The sequence below is a fragment of the Platalea leucorodia genome (assembly GCF_965183815.1).
Source record: "Platalea leucorodia genome assembly, chromosome: 3".
Lineage (NCBI taxonomy): Eukaryota > Metazoa > Chordata > Aves > Pelecaniformes > Threskiornithidae > Platalea > Platalea leucorodia.
In genome coordinates, this window is record NC_138825.1 from 55328976 (window position 1) to 55352262 (window position 23287).

General features: G+C 43.2%; 1 protein-coding gene across 5 annotated transcripts in view; it reads left to right on the forward strand.

Moving 5' to 3' along the window:
- The window catches only part of STXBP5 (syntaxin binding protein 5), a 114811-nt gene extending 113317 nt beyond the window's left edge, over nt 1-1494 (forward strand). For all 5 annotated transcript variants that reach the window (XM_082305763.1, XM_082305759.1, XM_082305761.1 and 2 more), the window contains one exon: nt 791-1494. The gene's annotated coding sequence lies outside the window, so the exon portion shown is untranslated. The remainder of the gene's footprint in view (nt 1-790) is intronic.
- The last annotated feature ends 21793 nt before the right edge of the window (nt 1495-23287 follow it).

Genomic DNA, 23287 nt, shown 5'->3' on the forward strand with positions numbered 1-23287 from the left:
GTTTTCCTTTTCTCTTTTCCTTTTTTTTTTTTTTTTTTGCTTAATTAATGGCACTGATCTTGCCTGAACTTTTAAACTTGAATTTTTCCTGCACTTTAATTCAATCATGGTATTTTATTCCTTAATTTTGTTTCTACATTTGTGCAGTTCAGGTTCATTATTTGTATATAAATACACACATTCAATAAAGACTTTAGAACAGATTTACTTTTGGGCACATTTGCTAATTATGTGACTATCACTTAGAATGTGTGTTTTCTTAGCAAAACATGTATATACAAGTATATACAATATAGAATCTAATGAAAGGCACTTATCCTGTGTCGGCATTCCGTTTATAAATTACTGCAACACTTTCAGATTTGTTACTAGATAATACGATAAAATCTGTTATATTTATACATACTGCTTAAGAATATACTTTTAGTTTTAAATAATTTTTATATGTACACTTCTACCTTTAATTTTAAAAAGACTTATGTTCAATTTTTAAGTCAAAGTACTTAAAGTATGTATATTATCCATAGAAGAAGTTGTTTTAAGCTTATGAATACATTCATATCTCATATCGAGATGATACATTTACTAAGCAATGAAAACAAATAGCCCATTTTGCTTTGCAGAAAATAATCATATTTACTTTTACCTCCCGTTTTGAACATTCTTAAACAGTTCCCTAAGTATGGAGGGGTAAGATAGTGCATTCAGAAAACTAACCAAATGAAAAAGTTTTCTTAATAGCTGCAGTCTGTGGCTGACTGGTTTTCTATGATTTTTTTTTTTTTTTTAGGTATACACGTGAAAGATGTTTTTTCAGCTCTGTTCCTCGGACTTTTAAAACTCCCCAAAATTGAAGTGAGGTTTATCCAATAAATATTTTGTTTCAGTAATGTATGAATCTGGATTACACACCAGCTCTTTACATGTAAATCAGGGGGGTTTTTTGTATACTGGACAACTTAGAGCCTGTGGCTGAAGTGCCCTGTTCTTACTCCTCATGGTTTAACGCACCCGGGTGGGCACTGAGAGCAGCTGAAGTGCGGGGGGGGCGGCGCGCAGCGCCTCGCCTCCTCCCTCTCCGTGTCGCAGGGTGACTCCTTGGTTGAACCTCGTCTTCATTCTAGCCAGTTTCCTGTATAACCTAGGTGAAGCTTTTGGGGTGGAGGTTGATAGCTTTGCTACTACCACAAAACCTTCAAATACTTTGTAGACAGAAATTAATGTTTGAGGGGAGGAAGTAAGTAAAACAGCAAAAAGATGTGTAGTGTAGGTGAATCAGCTAAACCAATTTTATTTCAGTTTTCATTGAAAAGCTAAGTTAAGCTGGGCAAATTTCTCCTTCTTTTGCATGTTCAGAGATGTGCTGGATATCATCTACTTCACTACTGTTTCAAGCCAGATGAGTGTACTGTGTTTCTGGGTTCTTTTATACTTTATAAAGTTTAGGCTTAAAGACACGGATGTTCACTTTAAAAAAAAAAAAAAAGGGGGGGGGGTAGAAATGAGACAGAAACATAGAACAATCAAATGAAAGGCGTCAATCGGTATTCCTTTTAGTTTTTCATGTAAAGCGCCTAGAAATGTTTAAGTCATTCAGCTGGAGGTTTCTTTGGCACTTGTATTTGATTTTGTTAGTACCTAAGTTACATATTACCAGGCAAATAATAACTAGAAGTTAAACTGTTTCAGTTGAAAACACGTAAGGAGTTGTATGTGGATTACCACTACCATTCAGTAATAGGTGATGCAAAGGGAGAGGGGTGGGAACATGTTTTAAATATTCCCTTTTAAAACAGAATTGTAAATAAGCAGTACTGTGTTATTTTAGACCTGAGCTCTGCTATCTGTAGTGGTTAGAACTAGGAAAACATGCTGCTTTCTAGTTATGCTACTGTTTCATTGTACCAGCACCATGGGGGAAAAATAAAACAACATGAGTAAATTTTTCTAACATTGCCCACTTGTGGGTAAGCATGCTTGATGTGTAGCAGTTCTCGTTTATGTATATCTTAGTGTGTACATGTGTGGGTTTTTTCTTTTTGTTCATGGCAATTTATTCTTCAGTTAAGTCTTGCTGAGCCCCACTAGCTCTTCTGAGGGTGATTACTGGAATATGCATTTTAGGTAGGGTTGCAAATCCATCTGTCTACAAATATAGTTTCATATGAACTGCGAACTGTACTGTTACAAACACAACTATGTTAGATTGCATAGAGTTATTTTACTTACATGTACTTGAACTGAACTATGTCATCATAACAAAGTTAAAAAATTAAGTATGGAATATTTTTGTAAATAAAAATACCTGTGCAGCTGGTATTTTAAATTGAAAATGTATTATACATTAATGTTTCAGAAAAAAAGTTCATATATGTGTATATGAATGTGTCATTATGCTGAAGGGCTCTGATTGGGCAAAATAAACTATTCAAATCTCTCCTGAAATGAGTGGAGCTTACTCCTTTTCTTCCTGAGCCGTTCTTCTCCCGCTGGCTGGAGCGCGGGGACCCCTTGCCAAAAGAGGCTCTTCCATTTTGCGTAAGTTTTTGTGAGATGCACTTTGTAATGAGCGGAGCGGTGCGTGCTTGAAGCGCTAGCGGCTGAGAGCGAGGAGCCCCTCAGGAGCACAAAAGATGAAATGGTTCATCCGTGGTGATGTTCCCAAGCAGGTCTAAAAACATTCTGAAAGGCACATCTCGATGGTGACGATGCGAGGTCCTGTTATCCTTTTAAGCTCTCAGAAACGTTAAGGTCATTCGTATTACAAAGGCACAGTAAAGCAAAGTGTTTTCTGTAGCTGCATTTTGACAGTGTTCATTAATTTAAGAATCTGGGGTGCATGGGGAGAAGAGATGAAGTGGATCTTTTTTTTTTTTTTCTTTGACATATTAATGGCATGGCAGATGTATTCTTTTCTTTGGTTGAGGCTCAGCATTGCCACAGACCAATTTCTAGCTTGCAGTCTATTAATTTTCTGTCTTCTGCTGTTGGGGGCGGGGGGGGGGGGGGGACACGACACACCTTCGTAAACATGCTCTGAATGATGCAGAAATACTGCATCTGAAGAGAGGCTGGGGCAGTAATTCTCAGAAGTCAAATTGCTGCACCTCAGTGAAATTTTTTGGAATCTCATGATGTTAAATAGTAAAATATGTCAGTGCTTGTTGTTTTACTATGGGATTGATGTAGTGAGGATGCAGTTTCATCTGTGGGAGAAGTCTGCTGGTTCTAGACCTCTCCTGCCTTCCTGTTTTTTCTCTAATATCTGATAGTTATGTATTGTGAACTTTAAGCTCTGCAGCACATGGAGCTATAAATAGGATGATGCATTGGAATAAAAAAATCGTTTTAACTTCAGTTCAATTAAATTGAAGGTATTCGGAGCTGTCGCACTGCCTCCAGCCGCTCACTAGCTCTAGTAACCTCTGCCCTCACCAGCAGCGTAGTAAGAATAGCTCCTCCCCTATGGGGACTGTGGGGCTGCAGGTAGCATCAATGGACTGACAAGAGGAGGGGATTGTCAGACTGAGGTTGCAAAGTGAAGCACTTTGATTTAGTGAAGGCCAGGATTTGATGAGACCTACATAAAACTTGGTCCCTTTGCATGTCATGTGTTATGACAGTTCCAGTGCCAACGTACTGTAAATTAAATGCACCTAAGACGTACAGACACACAATGGTATGCCCATTAGTATTAAACTGTGCCAATCTCCAAAAGTTTTCCTTACCCAAATTCTTTACTGGGAATGGTCCCTGGCCAACTCTGCCTGGGAGGAGGCTGGGAAGCCCCGTAAGGACATGGCAGTGGGCAACTGAGGTCCAGTACAGAGGGACTGTAAGTTGGGCAGTGCTAAGGACTGAGTACAGACATAGGGAGCAGGCTGATGTCCCAGCTTGCGGAGGCAGTCTTCATCCAGGATGGGTCACCAGAGCAGCTCCTCCTTGTTGCCTACTGGCCTGTGGGTGCTCAGGGACATCCTAGTCCTGGTGCACCTGGGCTGCTCCCTTGGCCATGGGTCTGCCAAGCAAGGGGCACTGACTGTTCCCTCTTTCTTAGGTAGCAGCCTTGCTGGAGGCATCCATCTGGCCTAGGGAAACAGGATGTTTCCCCCACAGTCCTGCATTAAGATAAGCCCACAAGAGCAGAATGTCAGCAACACACCAGTTTCTCACCTTCTAGTTTGCTGGCTGATTTTTCACAATGTGTAATTAATGCTCCCTTAGCAAGGGCCTGGGGGCTTGCATATGTAACTCATTATAGTAGCAGAGTTCTGCTCAGTTGCTGTAGCAAACAGTTTTCTGTATTTTTCAGCCCCAGGAGACAGCCTGGGCTGAGGCTTGTGCACAGGCTGCTCAGGAGGGAGCTGTACCCTCTGGCTGGCTGAGACCCGAGGAGTGCTCCTTTAGCCTCAAACACTCAATTAGAGCTGTTTGACTCCAAAACTACATAAAAGGGGTGATGGAGGACTGTAGCAAAGCCACGGTCAAGAGAAAAACGGGAAGGATGTTCTGTTTTAAAGCAGATGACGGTGTTTCTGCATCTTGCTGCAGTTGCAGTGCGAGCGGGGCTTCAGAGAGAGTTGATCGTTTGAAGGGGTTTGCAATCAAAATGTCAGATTGTGCTTATGTTTTGATAAGTTTACCAACTCCTCTGCCTAATTAAGCAGGCATAATGAGAAATTTTATATAACTGTGATTTCCAGGGCACAAGAGACTCCTGGGAAGAAGAATGTGGAATGCAGCCTCCTGCATGGGAGTAAACAGAAAACAATTTCAAGCTGCTATGTCCTAATTCTCTTGGGCACCTGCAAGTCTCTTAATACCACCTCACCTTTTATCTGAAAGTCAGAATGTCACCTACCAACTACAGTGCTTTTTCTTCTGGGATCTCAAAGCACATAGCGCAGTGGGCCAGGCCCCTCATGAGGCTTCTCTTCATTACGGTTACTGTCTTTAGACTGAGTGTGCACATGCCGGTCATTCAAGATGTATATCACAACATGGTACTAATTCATATAAGGAAGGATTGGGTTTTTTTTAAAATCCATCCCCTATGAAAGGAGTAGACAAAATTTAGTAATTCAAAAAAAAAAAAGGACTAATCAAGGTCATTGTGTCAGGTTTTCTCTTTAATATGCTTAAATTCAGAGTCAAGTCTAGCCATGAACTTAGGAAGCCCCAATATTCACCTACTTTCCATTTTGTCTTTAAGCACAGCAGTTTCTGGTTGATTTTTAGAGTTTCCAGCATCTCTTGAAAGAAATCTGTGAAACGCCTGGGAAGATAGAAATCCATTCTTCTATTCTACTGTTCTAGTTAACCCTCTTTAGGAAACTTTTTTTTTTTAACACATTTTTGAATGTAATTTGTTGCCAGCGCAGGATCCATGGAAGCTGCATTGACCTCTAGAGCTTTCTTCTGGTTGTAAAAGGCAGTTGGTTTGGCTCTAAAAGTCTAACACACAACTGCTTGTTCTTGTTGGGATTCTTCTGGAAGCCGCTGCTTCCGCTCCAGTGGTCCAGTCATGCTGCGTGCACCAATTTCAGCAATTTCAGTCTGTGGGCTGTCACCGATGCAAGCTTTCCCTTCCTGTAGGTAAAGGAGAACTGAAAAATACCTAAGCATTGCTGGCCAGGAGGCTCTGATACCAGTATCACAACTACTTGAATGTGTTTAGCAAACTATGCCCTAAGGGGCAACTGAAAATCTCTCGCTGTGCGCTCTGCAGGGCACAGCGCAACACGCTGGGACTCGTACCGTGTCAGAACCGGGGAGCATTGCATCCGAGGCCTTGCACCAGCTCCTTGTACTTTGATACTGGGAATGTAAATGGCTGTCAGTCTGAAGTGGATGCATAGTTTACTGAGGGCTTTAATACAGAGCTTCAAGCAAAGAATAGACGTGGTCTTCCAAAACCCAAACAGTGGCAAGGACTGGCCACGTATCACATCCTGGAGAGCTAATTTCAAGCCTGAAAACACTGCTCCTTGTCGTTTAACCTGGAGAAAAGGCAAAGCTGATGTGAATAATGGCTGTTCGCCATAGTCCTACATGGGACTGATGGCAAGCAATAACCTAAAATTTCTCCTGTAGCTGTTGAAAAGAATTTCTTTACATTTGCATTATAAACTATAAGGTTGTGATTTGATCTCGGTCCGAGTGTGAGCTGGGTGTATTGCTATATCATTGAGAGCCCTAGTCATGGTCTACTACCTTATTATTACAGGTGTGGGAAAAAATGTTGATCCTAGCCTGGCCCCATAGGCTTCAGCCTGGTAAAAGAACAACTGATGTAGGTTAGAGAGGCAAGGGGGCAGAAGCAGGGAGACAAGGTTTGGCTGAGCTGGTTGGCGGAGCACTGCTTCACTTCTTGCCACATTTTTGCAGCTGTTGTGGCAAAGAAAAGCTTTTAAGAATGCATTTAAAATGAAAAAAAGTGGCTGGTTTTGTAGTTACAGGCCTCTGCTCCTTGATGTGAACAACAGCATGGAAAAAGCAAAGTGGGACCGTTTGAAAATCTAACCAGGATTGATAGTGTTTGGCATAGTTCACCAATCACGAGAGATCTGGCATCCCACTAAAGGAGCAATGATAGCGCTGGAGGGGACAGGGTGCTGAGAAGGCAATAAACGTTGAGACAAAGTGCTTGCGGTTGCTGCTGTCAGGGAGGGGGGAGCGCAGGGAAGGCAGAACAGGGGGAGGCAACAAGCAGGACGCAGCAGGCTTTGAAAAGATCTGTGCGGCTGTGTTGTGTATGATGGCATTTGTCAGAACCAGAGGAAAGGATGTAAACGAGCACTGATGTGAAGCTTTGTCATGTAGACGTATGTGACAGGCTTTGTTTTAGAAGCGATGCATAGAAAAGGCCCTGTGAGACAGCAGGCAGCCCCATTCTCAGCGCCTGGGGAGAGGAGCTGGAAACGATGCCTGAGGAGACACCTGCTTGACCAAACACAGGACCCACATTATCCCAGGCATCCCTTCACACACAGACAGCACGAGATATGGGCCGCGTGTTTCCAAACACAGTCACACCTGGAGCAGCACTGCAGCTTGTGACAGCCCAGGAGTGATGGGCCCCAGCTTTGTCTGGCAGCCAGGGTGAGGAGAGCACTGACCCCAGGGCTTCTCTGCCAGCAGTGAGGAAACTGAGAGCAAGAGTCTGATGTTGCTGCCTCCTCCCCAGCATCCAGACCAGGATCTCTGTCCTCCTCAAAGGGATACAAGTGGGCTTCTTGCTCTTCACAGCTGGTAGGAGGTGAGTCAGGGACCCCTCGTGCGGTCCTGCCAGCTGCTCTGAGGCTGACACCAGGGCTTATGACCCCCAAGGTTTTTCAAGGTGGCTCTGAACCAAACACAAAAAGACAGGTTTTCTTTTAGGGTTTCTTTAGCAGGGAAGGTGAAAATTAATCAGCCTTTGATTTTATAGATCTTTTTCCTTAAGAGAACAAATGAAAAACCGCACTGCTCTGGGCCAAATTAACTGGCAATGTTGCTTAATGTAGCTAAGGCACAATGTGTGTGCAGCTTCCTCCAGTGCGCTGACATGCGGCCATTCTGTCCACAGGGCACTGCAGATGCAAGCACCCTTCTGAGTGAAGAAACGGTTAGTTGCAGAGTGCCCTTCAAGTAGCTTTTGACTTCACAGTTGCTGTTCTCCAGGTCTGCCTTATCTTGGGACTCACTCTGTGAAGTGACACAGGAGCAGATTTTTTCAGTTATTCCTAGAGCTTACAGTGAACTACCGCATTCTGGCTGAAGACACACAAGACGGGGCTTCGTGGGCATGCCAAATTCCTGAGCTTCACTGCCAGGCTGCTGTGAGCAGGATCTTCAGCAAACTCAGAGTCTTGGCAGCAAATATGCCCTGTAAGTAATAAGCCCCATGGCTCTTGGGCACCAGATGGATGTTCAAGGGAGAAGTACTAGTAACATTGCAAATTAATAAGTAGAGAGCCATCCCCTTCTCATTGTTACCACCCATCCTGCTCTGGAGCGAAATAAAAACCCCTCCTGCTCCATAGTTTTAATTGAAAGCTGTGCTGGTACATCATAGGGCATTAAGGATGACTGAAATTGCAGACTCTTCTTCCCCTCCACTGGAAGATTTACTGTGTAGGCAATTGGGAGTTGTATGTCTTCCCGATAGCATTATCCTGTAGTCCTTTGCACACCTGAATAATACAGTAACTAGTATATGCCATAGTAGAACTTCCCACAAAATGTTCCCATATAACTAAAATATGGGTCTCTAGAAACTTTTGCTTTGATAAGGTCACTTAAAAGATTCACATGCTCAGCTCTTCTTTTTTTTTAACTCTTCCTACCTGTGTGTGAGCTACAGGAAAGGCTTTCCCAAAACCTGTCCTCCAGTTTTTTGGATCAGCACGGCAGCTCGTTGTGAAGGTTTTTCCTTGCTCTTCATGCCAAAAAAAATGCTGCTGGGCCAGAGGAGCAGAGGCATGGCAGATGTACCTTGTGGAAGAGGAAAGCTCCTCCAAGACTTTCTGTCTTCACAAATGGTCTCCCTTTTCCCATCAGGTGGGTGAAGAGCATGGTGTTTACGCTGGGAGGAGAGATGCGAGGCTGCAGGGCAGGATGCGGAAGGTTTTGTGCAGCTGCTGCTGGCCAGCCCCTGCTCTGTGCCCCATTCCCAGGCATGGGAGGGGACACCTCAGGTGGGCCCGGACGCAGACGTGGCCACGAGGCACTGGGCTGCTCAGGAAGGGAATAGCTGGAGGGACCTGGGCTTGGCGGTGGTGGTGTTTCGAGAGTGGGAGGGGGCTAGGCAGGGCCCCGGCTGGCTCTGCTGCAGCCCAGGCAGGGTACGGCTGTGTTTTGGACAGGTGAGGGACTGGGAGAAGAAAAAAGGCTGTGGATTGCCAACACAGTCGTGGGCAGCCGGCAAGTTTGGAGATGGAGGTGGTGCTGGCCAAGGACGGCGGGAAGAGGTCTGTGTGGGGAGCATTGCTGCTCCGAGTGCACAGCAGAACCAGGCTTTGCCTGCTGCGACCTAACGTCCTATTTTGCAAACATTAGACATCACTGGAGACCAACAAGAAGCAGTTTGGCTTCTCTGACTCTTCCAACTCATGCTATTAGTTTTTAATTTAAACTCATCCTCTAACCAACAGAGTATAATAGAAGGACCAGCTATGCACACTGCCTTTTATCTCTCTAAGCTTTGAGAAAATCCCCCAAGGTCAGGGACAGCAGCAGCAGCATGTGTGTCACCCAAAATCTGACCGAATCAAGCACTTGGGAATGCTGCACCCTATATAATCCTACTCACCTCTAACTTGTGTCTGCTGGGAAATTGTTTCTCAGAGGATGCTCTACACAGGCCTGTGATTACTGCCCATCTGAGGGGCTGAGAGTCGGAGCAAGGGGAAAAATTTGCCTCAAAATACATTATGAAGACAATAGTGTGGATTTTTACCTAGGTCTGACTGTAATGAAGTGATCCCTGGGTCATTTAGCAATTATTATTGTTGATCAATAATAAGCATTTCATGAATTAATGTATCCAGCTCCTATACAAGATGATGGTTTTACAGATAACGACCTTTGCCATGTTGCAACAACTCTGATACAACCGTCCAGGTCTTTTCTAGTGCTGAGCAAATCAGCTTTTGTCAAAAGCACAATGAGACATTAGGCTCCTGGTCTGGGTTCAGATATGTCAACCCTGTGGTTTCTCAAGAGTTTTTAAAAATAAAAACAAAATGCCTTTACTTAGCGTAGGCTACAATTATAAAATGTCATTGTGCGTAGATTACAGATTTTGCTAGAGTTTAACAGTCAATCTTTTCCATATGAGCGCATGCTGTTGGCTGGGAAAACTATTATCTGAATATAATGGCTTTCTTTTCAAGCCAAAAACTGAGTATGGAAGGCACATCCAACTGAAATGAGAAATGCTGCATTATTTCAGTTTTTGTAAAACTGCTGTTATTTCTGACAGTGGTTTTGCTGAAGACAGTTGTTTTGCAGAAGAGATGCAATCTTTCTCAAATAGACTATAAATAATAGCTAAAAACTGAATTGGAAGCAGAATAAATAGAGACAATTAATTCAACTGAAAAAAGGCTAATTTTCATTCTGATTACCCATGCTAGCACACAATCATCACTTAATGCCATTAGGAGACTGTAAGATGAGGAACTAATCATAGAATTCAATTGATAAAATAAATGGTACAATACGCGTGCTGTTCGTTTCAATCTGTCAGTAATTATTCTCCGCTGTGTTACACAAAAATATTCCCTTCCAGTTTGAACACAGTTTCAAAACTCATTAGAAATTTCAAGACACATATGTAGACCATGGGGGTGATGCTCGGTTCTCAGTTCTTCAGTGTTGTGTGTGTCTTTCTGCCTTCACTTTCCAAACACAGACTTGGAAACCCTTCTCAGTTGGCCATTATGCTCATGTTCCCCCCTTATATTCTAAAATATTTCACTTAAGTTATTCCTCTAACTTCACACAAATCTTGCTGCTTCCCCTCAGCCAGCTAATTTCCCAAGCTAGCCCACAGTTAATTAATTTTTTTTTGTCCTACTGTGCTGGACGCGTTTCATTCCTACCACCGGATGCCAACCGAAGTCCCCTGTAAGTGGCAGCTGTCATCCAAAATTGGATCTGGAGGAAAGTCCGTGCTGCTCTCTGCTGGGAGGACCCAGAGGTACGTGCAGTGTTTGACGCCTGTGTTGGTTTCTCACTGCAATGCCGATTTTCCCTGGAAAGCCATTGCAAGAATGCCTTTTGAATAAAATTTCTCAATTTTATCGGTGCGGTCTTCATTTTTGGTTTAAAAGCGTCACTGTCTAAAAGCTTTATTTCACTGTAATACTGACCTTTCCCACCCTTACTCATTTCTCCCCATGGGACAGGCCAGACCAGACCAAAAACTGTCCACACCTCAGTGTTTCTGCCATGGGGTGGGGGGTGTGATAGCATTAATATGTCTGCATTTCTCATTCTAATAGTTGATGACCAGAGAATGAATCAGAATTTGGAGGGGATTGCTTTTAGTGTCATGTTAAATTTAAGTGAAATTGTAAATTGACATTTAAGTTCAAAAAAAAATTTTCTCAGCATAGGCAGCTAGACTATATGAGCACTTAAAACTTGTTTTCCTGAAAAATGAGGCTAAAGACCCAGTTTAAAACCCTCTGTACATTTGGATCAAACAGTACAGAGAAATCAATTTGAGAAATCAATTCAAGAAATCATATAAACAACTGTACCTTAAAAAAATACAGTTTTAAATGTTAATTTCTAACTGGTGCAGCAATGTACTCTTAAAGAAATTCTGCTGTTAGCTAGCTGAAAACTTTTCCAAGCCTATCTTTCAGCTTATCTCTCATCTTTATAGGCTCTGGGAAGGCATGCTAGTCTCTAGGCGATGAATATGACTTGTTTACTCAAAGGCCTTCCTGAAATCACAACGCAGCACTACTGTATGTTATTAAAAGATAAAATATGTATTACTGTCAGGTGAAGGGTCAATGTCAAATCCTTGTTATATCTGGCAAATTCAGCTTTAAAGCTGAAGCAGTCTTGAAGATGCTGAATTGAAAGCATCATATTCAGCAAAAATATCTCATGATACCACATATTGTTTCCTAAGTCTGGGTCCATCTAGTGTTGTCAGGAGAGAAATAGCACCCTAACATGCAGCTCCCTGTCAATTTACCTCTCTGGATACTTGCAATAAATTACAAGTTGTACAACAAAAACAGAAATTTAGAGAAAGACCATCTTTATAACATGTGTGCCCAGGCGGGAGGAGAGGAGAGCTGGGCTGGGCTGGAAGGGCTTGCTGGAGTCTTTGTTTCTTTCTGGCTGCAAGATGTGGCTCTGCACTGAAAGGAGACTTTTAAAATGGCATTGGTACGTACCGTATCTCAAGGGAAAGAGGCAATAAAAGTCATTTCTGTCAAACAACTAAGCAGATGTGACTGGATATTGTAAAGAGCTATTCAGCTGGAAATCAGAAGGCACTTTTACATAACTGCGTTCCAGAGGAAACATTCTTTAAGTTTTTACTGCAAGACTCAATTGAGTCTTGCGTACTTGTCTTTTCATTCAGTTTTACATGGATACTCTCTTCATAAGGGTTACTATAATGTATTTTGTAGAAACTATGATTATAACTTGCATAATTATTCTCGCCCTGGGAAATTATTAAAAAATATAGAAAGTCTCTTTGAAGTACTTATAGTTACAGCACTGTGATGAAGGTGAAGTACCACAACTGTAACTTTTTATACAGAAACTAAACCAAAATGTCTATTGAATTGTGGGGGGGAGCAGAGCAGTGTGTTAAGACCACAAGGCAATCTGTTCTTCCAGCTAAATTGTAGGAATCCATCACGTTGCAATGAGGTTCTCAGAGGCAATTTAGGTAACTTTGATATACATCTCAAAATAGTAATGGTAACAATAAACCACAGAGAAAACAATTTACCCTGTTTCTGACAATTATTCTTTCAATATTGCAGTGACCCCATTAACCAGCCATGTGCATTAGAAAATCCAGCATTTCAGCTAAGAATAAGGGGAAGAATAACAATGTTTAAATGGGTTCATTCTAAATCTAATAGCCAGTTGAAAAACCTATAAAGTTTTTATCAAGCGTATAGATTCACCTAAATAGACAATGTTCTTACTTATTTTTCCACTACAGAAAAAGATGAGATCCTTAAATCCAAGGCCTTTTCCACAAAGGGCTTGAATTTCTATTACAAATCTTAGCTACTGGAAACTGCTTTTGTATTGACATTTTTCTGACAGCAGAGGACCAAATATTTAAAATGCCTAATTTATTATTGCTCACATGCAAACAATTTCTCTCTTCCAGAATGAATGAGTGCAAATAATTATTTATGCATTCCTGGCAGAAGAGGCACATGACTTTTTCCTGCCACGTAGCGAGACCATCGACCCATCAGGTGTGTCTCCCACAATTGTTCTGAAGAATAAAAATTAATGTTTTTCAACACCTTGATATGATAGCATGTAACATCAGCGGCTTACGATAAACCCATTTCTCAAACAATTTTGCTGAGAGAGGAGTTCTGCTGAGTTTCCGTACGAGCAATAGTCATTGACATATTTCTGCCACAAGCAGCTACTGCGGGCATTAACAAATCATGTTTTGTTCCCTGGGAGAGCCAGAGCCCAGTGGAGTTTGTATCACGTCTTATCTTTGCTTCAGTCTACTCAGGCATTTCACTCGGGTTGCAGCTCCCATTTCCTAACATGGTATCCCTAGAACAGACCATGTTCTCGCAGAGCTGCTTGTGGTTTTATTTCAGAGTATCCCTACGCAACCCCAGCCTCATTTCCATAGTTTTGTGCATTATGGCAGAGCTTCTTGGCTGGTAGAAGACACACAGTGTGTAGATTCATTAATGCCAGCCGCAAAGTAGCAACTTGTTAGTTTCAACTCTTTTGGTACATTAAAAAAAATGAGTTTTAGATGTTTCTCTTCAAGTGCAGATGTGGTAGAAAGTTAATATTTCAAATTCTTTACATTTTACAACAAAAAATTACACGTACAATGAGAACGGTGTGCCAGTCAATCCAAGTGTGGCCTGCGTAACATTTGACCATAGGTAGATCATTCTGGAGTTTGCTATTAACACCCCTATGTACACCAGTAAAACAACTAGTCACTGCTAATGAAAACACAAAGCAGCACAAGCTTAGGGTCTGGCTCCATCTTATGCTGTGGCCCCATGTCATAAAGCAGTTAGGACTAGATCCTCAAAGATATTTGGCTGCTTGATGCTCTTTGAAATTAGTGGAAATCAGGTTGTGTTTACCTGTAAAGCTTTGCTTCCTGGGGAATTTTCGGAAGCACTTAAGCACCAAATTTTCACAGCTTTCTCTGGGAGCTGTGAACCTAGGGGGTTTAGCATTGCTTTTGAGTGCCTGTCCACGTGCTTGGGTATCTACGTATCACTGAGACTCCTGCCTGTGGAGCTATGATCTCGTTAAATTACAACAGGTAAATGGTATCACAGCTGATCAGTACTTGAACAATTTCCCTGACACACCAACAAGCAGCAGCATCCCCCTCATGCTAGAGATGTTCTGTTTTATTTGATTGCTTGTGATCATTCATAATCCCATGGCATTTTTCATAAAAGACCTCAACCTGCAATTTAATTGCAAGCTTACACTGCAGCGCCAACACAGCTGCTATTTGAAATGGTAGGTGCGGTCTCACTGGGAGCCAGGCGGTGATGGAGCCAGCTTCGTGGGGTGACATGGGGTGGTTTGGTGAGGCTGAGGTGCTCCATTTCCCTCCCTGGAGGAGAAGGGTGGGCAGGGAGGAGGGGAGTAGGGCAGGAGGGCTGGACCCCACACAGGTGGGGATGGCAGGGCCACCGTGAGCTTGGCCCCGCTCCTCCTCCACCAGCCAAGGACAACCATCAGCCAAGGACAACACAGCCCATGCCACACGTGGCTGGTTTTCCTCCCTGTTGCCATATAATCACTGCTATTATAAGCAAAGAAAAAAATAAATTTAAAAACTGCAATAAATTAATCAAAGGCCGTTACTGGAAAGCAAAAACAGAATCAGGAACTTTTTTCAGCAACAGGTTCCAGAAATACCGCTGTGTAGCCTCCATTTCTTTTCTTTCTCTGGATTTGAGGCGCTACATTAAGTCTTCATGTCAAGCAAAGCAATTGTTTGTGACCCCGGGAAAATGACTGTACAGACATTTTATGTTTTCATTTGTGCTTTCCCTGTGTTTCAGAGTGAGACCTCTGTGGCATGGTGGCATAAATGCTGTAGTCTGTGCTGGAGCATTCACCCCTGGTAGGACCAACTCTGAAAAATACAGTTTTCCCCAGGGTAAGTAAAGTTCATCAACCCGTGGTGGTGTGTTGGCTCTCATACAGCTGCTTTGCACTTAGTATCTATGAGCCAAGAGTAGAATGTGTTGGTTGTATGAGGAGAGGTTTTTTCCTTAGAGTTGTCTTCAAAGTAGTGTTATGATCTTACTGTCTCCTAACGGTTTCCATCTGACAAGCTACTTCAGATTTCTGCAAAACAGAGACAGGCAGTCTGGATTCAATTCACCTCATTCACGACCCTTCTTGTCACACTCCAGCAAAGTTTCTCTTGTGTCAGGCTGAAGGGTTTGCAGTCCCTCTTATCAATTTGTGTTGCTATGCCCAAGCTTGTGTACTATTTATTTTATTTATAATCACTCATTCAGCTATTAGGAGCGTACACCTGTAGTTTGGACCTTCACTAATAGAACTAATGGTAACTAACATTTAACAGTTTGTACCAAATTAAAAGCCAAGGAAGGAAAACCCCATGTTGATAAGAGAAGTTGTGCCTGCTGTCCGTTTTCCATCAAACTCCTCCCAAATTCTGTTAATCCGGGATAAGAGCTTGGAGGTTTCCTAGTTGCCATTTCCTTTTTCTCTGCTTTTAAAAATTTCTAGGAAATTTAGCAAATGCTGGCATAATGGCAGGTGGAAAGTTAATCCACTTCAAGCCACAGAGATCTGTTGGCAGATGGGTCAGCAGGGCTTATTCTGAAGGAAATCCTTTGAGGGAAAACAAACTGGCTTAAAACAAAGAGTGATTCTCCCCCACCTTTCAAATCTATAACAGAAATACAGACAGCTGTTATGGAAAGTTGAACTTTAGATGTTAAATTATGCTAATCCTTTATGTTTTATGCACATAAGATCTATGTTTTTATGCTAACCTGAAACATAGCAAACAGGTCAGAACAGATTACGTTCCTATTTTGGACAGTGAAAATTTAAGCCACTTAAGACACAATAGCTTTGCTTTGCATGTATGTTGCAGGAGCAATTCTGCTTACAAGGCAGACCTTTTCTCCTGGCCCCTGTTCCCACACACTAGGTTTTCTGCCAGTGCCCATCCCCACCACCACTGCCCCAGCCCGCCTGAGTGCCCTGAGTACTGCTGGGGACCATGGCTCCTGCCAGAGCAGTGCTTGGTCCCCACCATACCCATCCTGCTGCTCCTTCTGCCCTGCAGCTCATCTCACCAGCTGCCCCTGCAGCACCTCACACCTTTCAGCCGTGCCCTCATTTCTCCTGCCTTCATGCCAGGAGGACCCTAGAGGGTCCAGATAGGATCCTATTAAACCCACTTTGCTGATTATCCCCAAATTGCTGGTGTCTGTATCAGGCTCAGCTCTGCCCTCTAGGGCAGTCTGCTCCCTCTCTGGTCTCCTACCCTATCACTCTTCTATAGCTCCTGCCAACCTGACTTTCTTCAGCCATATCATCTCCAGTTCCATAGTCCAGTGTTGACTTCCCAGCCCCAGGTAACCCTCCGTCAGCCCTGAAAGGGTTGAATCAATAATTTTCTGCTTGAAAAGAAGAAAACTTTGACAAGCTTTTGCTGAATTGAATAGACAAGGTTTAGCAAATTATTTTATTTTCACTGATTCCCTCAGCATTCCCCTCGTTTGAACACCAAGAAGAGTGACTAAGGCTCACTCTGAAGTCCAGGAGCCCTCCTTTCACCAGAGAGCCTGCTGCCAGGTGTAAAATGCTCTGTCCCCTCCTCCACCCCACAGCTTTGCACAGCCCTAGCGATGGGTCTAAGCTGGACCCCGTGGGAAAATCTGCTTTTTGTCCACTTTAATAATTGCTCCATGCAGTACTGCTTTCAGTCACCAAGCCGTAAAATTGCTTTTGTTATTTATGTTATAAAAGCACCTTGAGTGCAGCCTCAGCAGAGCTTTCTGTGTAGGTGGTTGGTTTTTTCCTTTTTGCCTTTGTCTCACAATTTACTGATTGAGGTCCTTATACAGATGATTAACATCCCAGCACCTCCCAGGACTACTGAGCGGAAAAGTTGCATTTACCTTTTTCTCCAGACAGGAGGTCAAAGAAGTGGCTTGTGTATTTAGCCCTGAAAATGGCAAATGTTTTGGTCATCTCAGTACCATTTTGTAGTGAGCTACAAACCTCAGACTCCTGAACTGACTGACAAGGAAGCAAAACGAAACACAGGCACTCCCCCAGTGCCACTGCCTCAGAGCTGAGTGCTCGTTGTTCTGATCCAATTACAAATCCCAATTCCATAGTCCTTTGGACTATACAAATACAAATTACAATTTGTTCATAAAACGAGAGGAATCAAACCTTCCCTTTGATTTGTTGTTAGATATAGAATTGTTAAAGACAGCAGGGCTGGGATGATATGGTTTTGATAACCTGTGCTGCCTAGCTCATGTCCTTTGGTCAGCAATGCTATTCTTGATGCAAACAATTTACATTCGTATTTCAAGCTTTCAGTTTAAAACAGTGTTTATCATACAGCAGTCTGAATTCAACAGGAAAATTGCTGCTGTCTTTCCAGCTGTCAGTCGGATCAGAAGAGCATCACTCTCCTTTCTAGCAAACTCTCCCGTGAGACTCTTTCAAAGTCGAAGAGTATCTCAAGGCTTTCACTGGACAAGTAATGCAGTAATGCCATTTCTTTCTATTTCACACATTTACCAAGTATGATAGAGACATATCTTAAATAGGATTAAGCATTTTAGAGTTTCTATCACAAACAATGAGTCTTTTCAGAAAGAAAAAAAAATAGAAAACATTTACTTTCTGCTATTGAATTTCACCCTCCTGAGAGCAGGATATCCACACAAATGAAATTTTTGCATTCGTTGTTTCAGAGTCTTTTGGCAGTTTGGGCACCTCCAGGTGCCACCAAGGATGAAACATGCCTGGTGGCCAGGCTTGGAGGTTAGGATTTTTAAAAACCCCAGTGAGATTTGCAGTGTGAATTGAAAGCCCAATTTTTTAGGTGTTTAAAACACCTAAATGTGTGACTGCAAGTGTACTTATTGGTTCGTACTGCATGTTTAGCATCCATTACTGTCTTCTGGATTTTGTTTTCATATGATGCACAGAACTTCTAAGCTACCTGTAAGACTACGTACCTAACATTCCCTGAAGGTTTCAGATTTTTCCTTGGTCTAGGTCATGAATAAAATAGTATGCTGAAGGGAAAATGGGCTCTGGACATCCTGTGAGTATTCTCTTTTCTTCTAGACAGTAGGGTTAGGTAGGTAAACCGCCTGAATATTACCTGCTCTTTCAAAAGACCAACAAAGCTTAGTGCAGGGAATTTTAGAGTCCTTGACCTAAAGGACTCTAAAGACCTGATCTAGAAGAAAGTCAATGCTGACCTGTTAGAGTGAACAGGAAAACTGCTGGTGGTGACAATGGCAAAAAGTCAGGCCCCACATGTCTTTAAGGTAGACAATTTGATGTGTGAAGTCTTCAAGGAGCCACTGGGCTGAGAAAGGCAAGGGGAGAGAAAAAGGAAAAAAAAAAAAAAAAACAACACTGGAAACTGTAGTCCATGTTGGGTATAATGACTATTTTTTTTGATATTTTGCCTCCATTTTTGTCTAACCACTAAACTGGCCTGAAGCAATGTCTCATGTGGCCTTCAGTCTTTTAGGATTAGTAGGTGCTGTGTTCTTGTGAACGCACTTCTTGGTGCAAAAGTTTCTCTCCTAAACCTCATTGCTTTCCCTCTCATAAGCATTTAAAAGGCTTTTTGTATGCTTTCTGAAGTTTGGTGACCTTGTGCCGTTCCCAGTCTTCAAAGCAGTATGAATTGATGGACAGTGAAAAGGCCATACTTTGAGGCTGTGATTTAATTTCAGAGATCTGGTATTATTGCAGCAAGTTAAGCACAAAGAGCAACACTGAAGTCTCCCTCCCCTCGCCTCCCTCCTCATAAAGCAACAGCTGTGACTTCAGAAACAACACCCAGTACCAGATATTAATTTAAGTTTGAGGAGTTTCATTTCAACTAATTGCATGAGCAGTGTGCCAGTATACTGTCTACATTTCTGAGCTTCATCCATTTAATTTCTTCATTCTCAGCACTAATCCATGTGAATAGCAGATGACATGCAGACCTAGCAGTAGTCTTGTTGCTCCAGTTGTTTCTATTTAATCTGTCATCTTGAGTGACATTACGTGGCACATGTGGGACAACTGGGGGATAAGGCTCAGCCAGCATGGGTTTATGAAAGGGAGGTCCTGTTTCACTAACCTGGGCTCCTTCTATGACAAGGTGACCCGCTTAGTGGATGAGGGGGAGGCTGTGGATGTTGTCTACTTGGACTTCAGTAAGGCCTTTGACACTGTCTCCCACAGCATTCTCCTGGAGAAGCTGGCTGCTCACGGCTTGGATAAGTGCACTCTGCGTTGGGTTAAAAACTGGCTGGACGGCCGAGCCCAGAGAGTGGTGGTGAATGGAGTCAAATCCAGGTGGCGGCCGGTCACAAGTGGTGTTCCCCAGGGCTCAGGGGCCGGTCCTGTTCAATATCTTCATTGATGATCTGGATGAGGGGATCGAGTGCACCCTCAGTAAGTTTGCAGATGACACCAAGTTGGGTGGAAGTGTCGATTTGCTTGAGGATAGGAAGGCCCTACAGAGGGATGTGGACAGGCTGGATCGTTGGGCCGGAGCCAACTGTATGAGATTCAACAAGGCTCAGTGCCGAGTTCTGCACTTCGGTCACAACAACCCCATGCAACGCTGCAGGCTGGGGGAGGAGTGGCTGGAGAGCTGCCTGGCAGAAAAGGACCTGGGGGTGTTGGTTGACAGCCGCCTGAACATGAGCCAGCAGTGTGCCCAGGTGGCCAAGAAGGCCAATGGCATCCTGGCTTGTATCAGGAATAGTGTGGCCAGCAGGACCAGGGAGGTGATAGTGCCCCTGTACTCGGCACTGCTGAGGCCGCACCTCAAGTACTGTGTTCAGTTTTGGGCCCCTCACTCCAAGAAGGACATCGAGGTGCTGGAGTGTGTCCAAAGTAGGGCAACGAAGTTGGTGAAGGCTCTAGAGCACAAGTCTTGTGAGGAGCGGCTGAGGGAACTGGGGTTGTTTAGCCTGGAGAAGAGGAGGCTGAGGGGAGACCTTATTGCTCTCTACAACTACCTGAAAGGAGGTTGTAGTGAGGTGGGGGTCGGTCTCTTCTCTCTAGTAACGAGCAATAGGATAAGAGGAAATGGCCTCAAGCTGCGCCAGGGGAGGTTTAGGTTGGATATTAGGAAAAACTTCTTCACTGAAAGGGTGGTCAGGCACTGGAACAGGCTGCCCAGGGAAGTGGTTGAGTCCCCATCCCTGGAGGTATTTAAAAGACAGGTAGTTGTGGTGCTTGAGGACATGGTTTAGTGGTGGACTTGGCAGTGATAGGTTAATGGTTGGATTCGATGATCTTAAGGGTCTTTTCCAACCTTAACGATTCTATGATTCTATCACGAAAACCAGCCTTGGAGTAAAGTTTTCAACATTTCTCATCTTCTCAGCTTGAACTAGCTCTTCACCATTTCCCCTCTAGCATCAACAAAGATTCTACAGAAAAAAAAGAAAAACAAAGGACTGCATTAACCTACCTCTGAAAAAAAAGGGTAGTTGATGAAGAAGGGCATGCCACCAGTGGCATGACTTCCCTCTGCTCCAAGAGAAATTCTTGTATCGTTGGTCTCCAGAGACTTCATTGCCACTGGCACTGGAGGATATAAAAACCACTAATTTCTATGAAAGTACACCTGGAAATTCAGTAATTATTTCTTACTCTGTTTTTTTTTCTCTGCAAATAATTATGGTTGCCAATGTATATTACAATAGAAATGGTCTGACAGATTGCAGGTGATGGGGTGGAAGCTCACAAGAGTCACTGACTTTGTTAAGTTGTCGTCACTGTTATGAAAATCACTTTTCCATGGCTTTGGGCATTCTGGCCCTTCTTCCTCTTGCTGCCTTTCAAAATATGGACTTGCATTTAAATGTGTTGGCTTGTTGTTGAGGTGTTGAGGTTTTTTTTTTTTTTTCTTAATCAACCGCACAGATTGAAGAGGATGTCACTGCTGATGATATTCTAATTCTCTGGACTGGGCTCTTTGAAAGAGCTTGGGTACCCAACCTCTGAAGGCTGAACTTTTGTGTTACAGTGTTTCCATCCCCTGCTAGGACTCACTGAAACAGAGCCCCTAGCTGCAACTTCCACTTTCCTGTTGGCAGCAGAGTCCTGTCATCAAGTCACTGTACTTAAAAGACTTTAAAGAAATCAGCAGATTTTGCTTGTATATATAACAAATGGCCCTTAAGAAAAGACAATAAGATACAACTCTTTGTCATTACCCAGGGAATATAAGAGCTCTTAAGCCTAAAACAAAATCCTTTTTCCTTGTGACCATGTAAGATTCCCAGCCACTAAGAATAAATGCCTTATAAAGACTGCAGTAAATCCAAGTTAAATTTAGTGTACTTATAACTAGTGACAGATTCCCCAAAATAATTAAAATTACATAAATTTGCACTTTTGAAGAAATTATTGTTTGTTATTGTGTTACTTAGTTTTGTATCAGTAGCACCAAGATGCTCTGTGACATTTACAAAACTCCAGAGGGAAGTTATCTTTCTTGTAGCGCAGTGTTTCATTCATTTTAGCCACTCACATTAGAGCCTTTGCTGATTTGCTGTTCTTCATTGTACTGAATAAGAGCTTCTAGGCCTGTTTTCCAAATCTCTTGTGATTTAGCTCTGACCAAGCTAGCTGTGGCTTAGCAGGGGGAGCTGACTGCTTTTACAGCTTTTTTAATGCAAATATGCAAATGACCTTCAGTTTGTCCTCCTTTAAGTGCCTCTAAGCATAGCATGAATTTTCCCCAATATTTAGACTGCTAATACGACCCCTTTCTCCAAATCTCTAATTAGTATTTGCTTCTGTGTTGGTGCCTGCTGGAATTAATTGATATTTGTTAGATGCTGAAGGGCAGGAACATATGGTGCCACCTTGTGTGCTGTGCTCATCTGTATAAAACCCTGCTGCTGTAACTGCTGAGTCAGTTCTTCCCTTTCCTCCGCGATGGCAGTAGCTCCAAGACTGACAAGTAGAGAAGGTGGAAACATTTAACCCAGTGTCAGAGCACTCTGGCTACAGCTGCATTAGAGCTGTATTGCCCAATAGAAATATATTTGTAGAGAGAAACACCCAGATTTTCAGACTATACCCAAGTCAGGAGGGTTGCTTTGGACTAGGTCGATTCTGGGCTGAACCCCAATATGCAGATGAAGCACATTGCATGTGTTGCTGGACCATGTATTTTTGTTTAGTTTCAACCAGAAGGAAACAAGCTCCTGTGCTCCAAGGCTCCTCTGTGATGCCTACCAAGCACTTGCTAAGCTCTACCAAGTTTATCAAAGCGGTAAGCAGGAAAAGTTGGGAGATAATAAATCTCATCTGTAGCAGCAATGCCCTGTGTGTGATCTAATATCCAGTTCATTTCCCTACAGATGTCCAAACTGTGAATTGTTAATTCATGCCCTGGCTTTGAAATGGGTTTGAACTAACCATTTCCTTCAGCAAGAAAACATGGATGTGATGAGAGGGCTGCTAAAGCCAAGCTGCATGCCTGTGGATGCAGTGCAGATGTAAACAAAACTGTTTGGCTTTCTAAGACTGATGTAATCTTCCAAAAATATCGCAGCAACCTTTGTGGCCTCTTTCACTCATAAGCCACATACAAGTCTCCATGTGACACACATGGACATCATGCTGTAAAACATTGTCTGTGGTGGGCTTTGAAGCAGCCAGTCATTTCTGTACCGATGGCCAAAGCACACAGGGGTTCGGTGACTTCAACGCTCTAGTTTGCAGTTGTTGTGACTTAGACTTTGCTTCAAGCAGCAATATAAGAAGACAGCTCAGCAACTGCTCGATGCTGGCTTTCACTCTAACAGTGCAGGATGCCAATCCAAACACAAAAAGCCAGCCTACCTGAAGCCTATTGAAGAAAAACACAGCCGTAGTGCAGCAGAAGATACTGCCCTTGCTTCGGCATGGAGACCTTTGGCATGAAGCCTGTGTCAGAGGGTCTGATCATACATGACTTGTTGGGGTTGGGGCCTGGGCTCCATGTAAGCTTGTGTGAGGCTGCAATTCCAAACTCCCCTGTGAGTTTCTCAGTGACTGGAGCAGCTCCTGGTGACTGTGAGCAAGTCCTGCTCAGCAACCTTGGCCATAACTTACTCAGGCCTCTCCCAAAGAGCATGCCTCCCCACTGCACAGGAGTCCAGCCCTGGGGAATATCTTGTCCTGGTTTCCATGTTTTGGGGAGATAGAAGAGGGTACAGTGGCTGTGTGTAGAAGGCAAACACTGTTTGACACTGTATGTGGGCAGTGAGGTGTGAGGAGACAGGCCACAGGGCTCAGAGGCAGGGAGAGGCTTCCAGAACCGCCG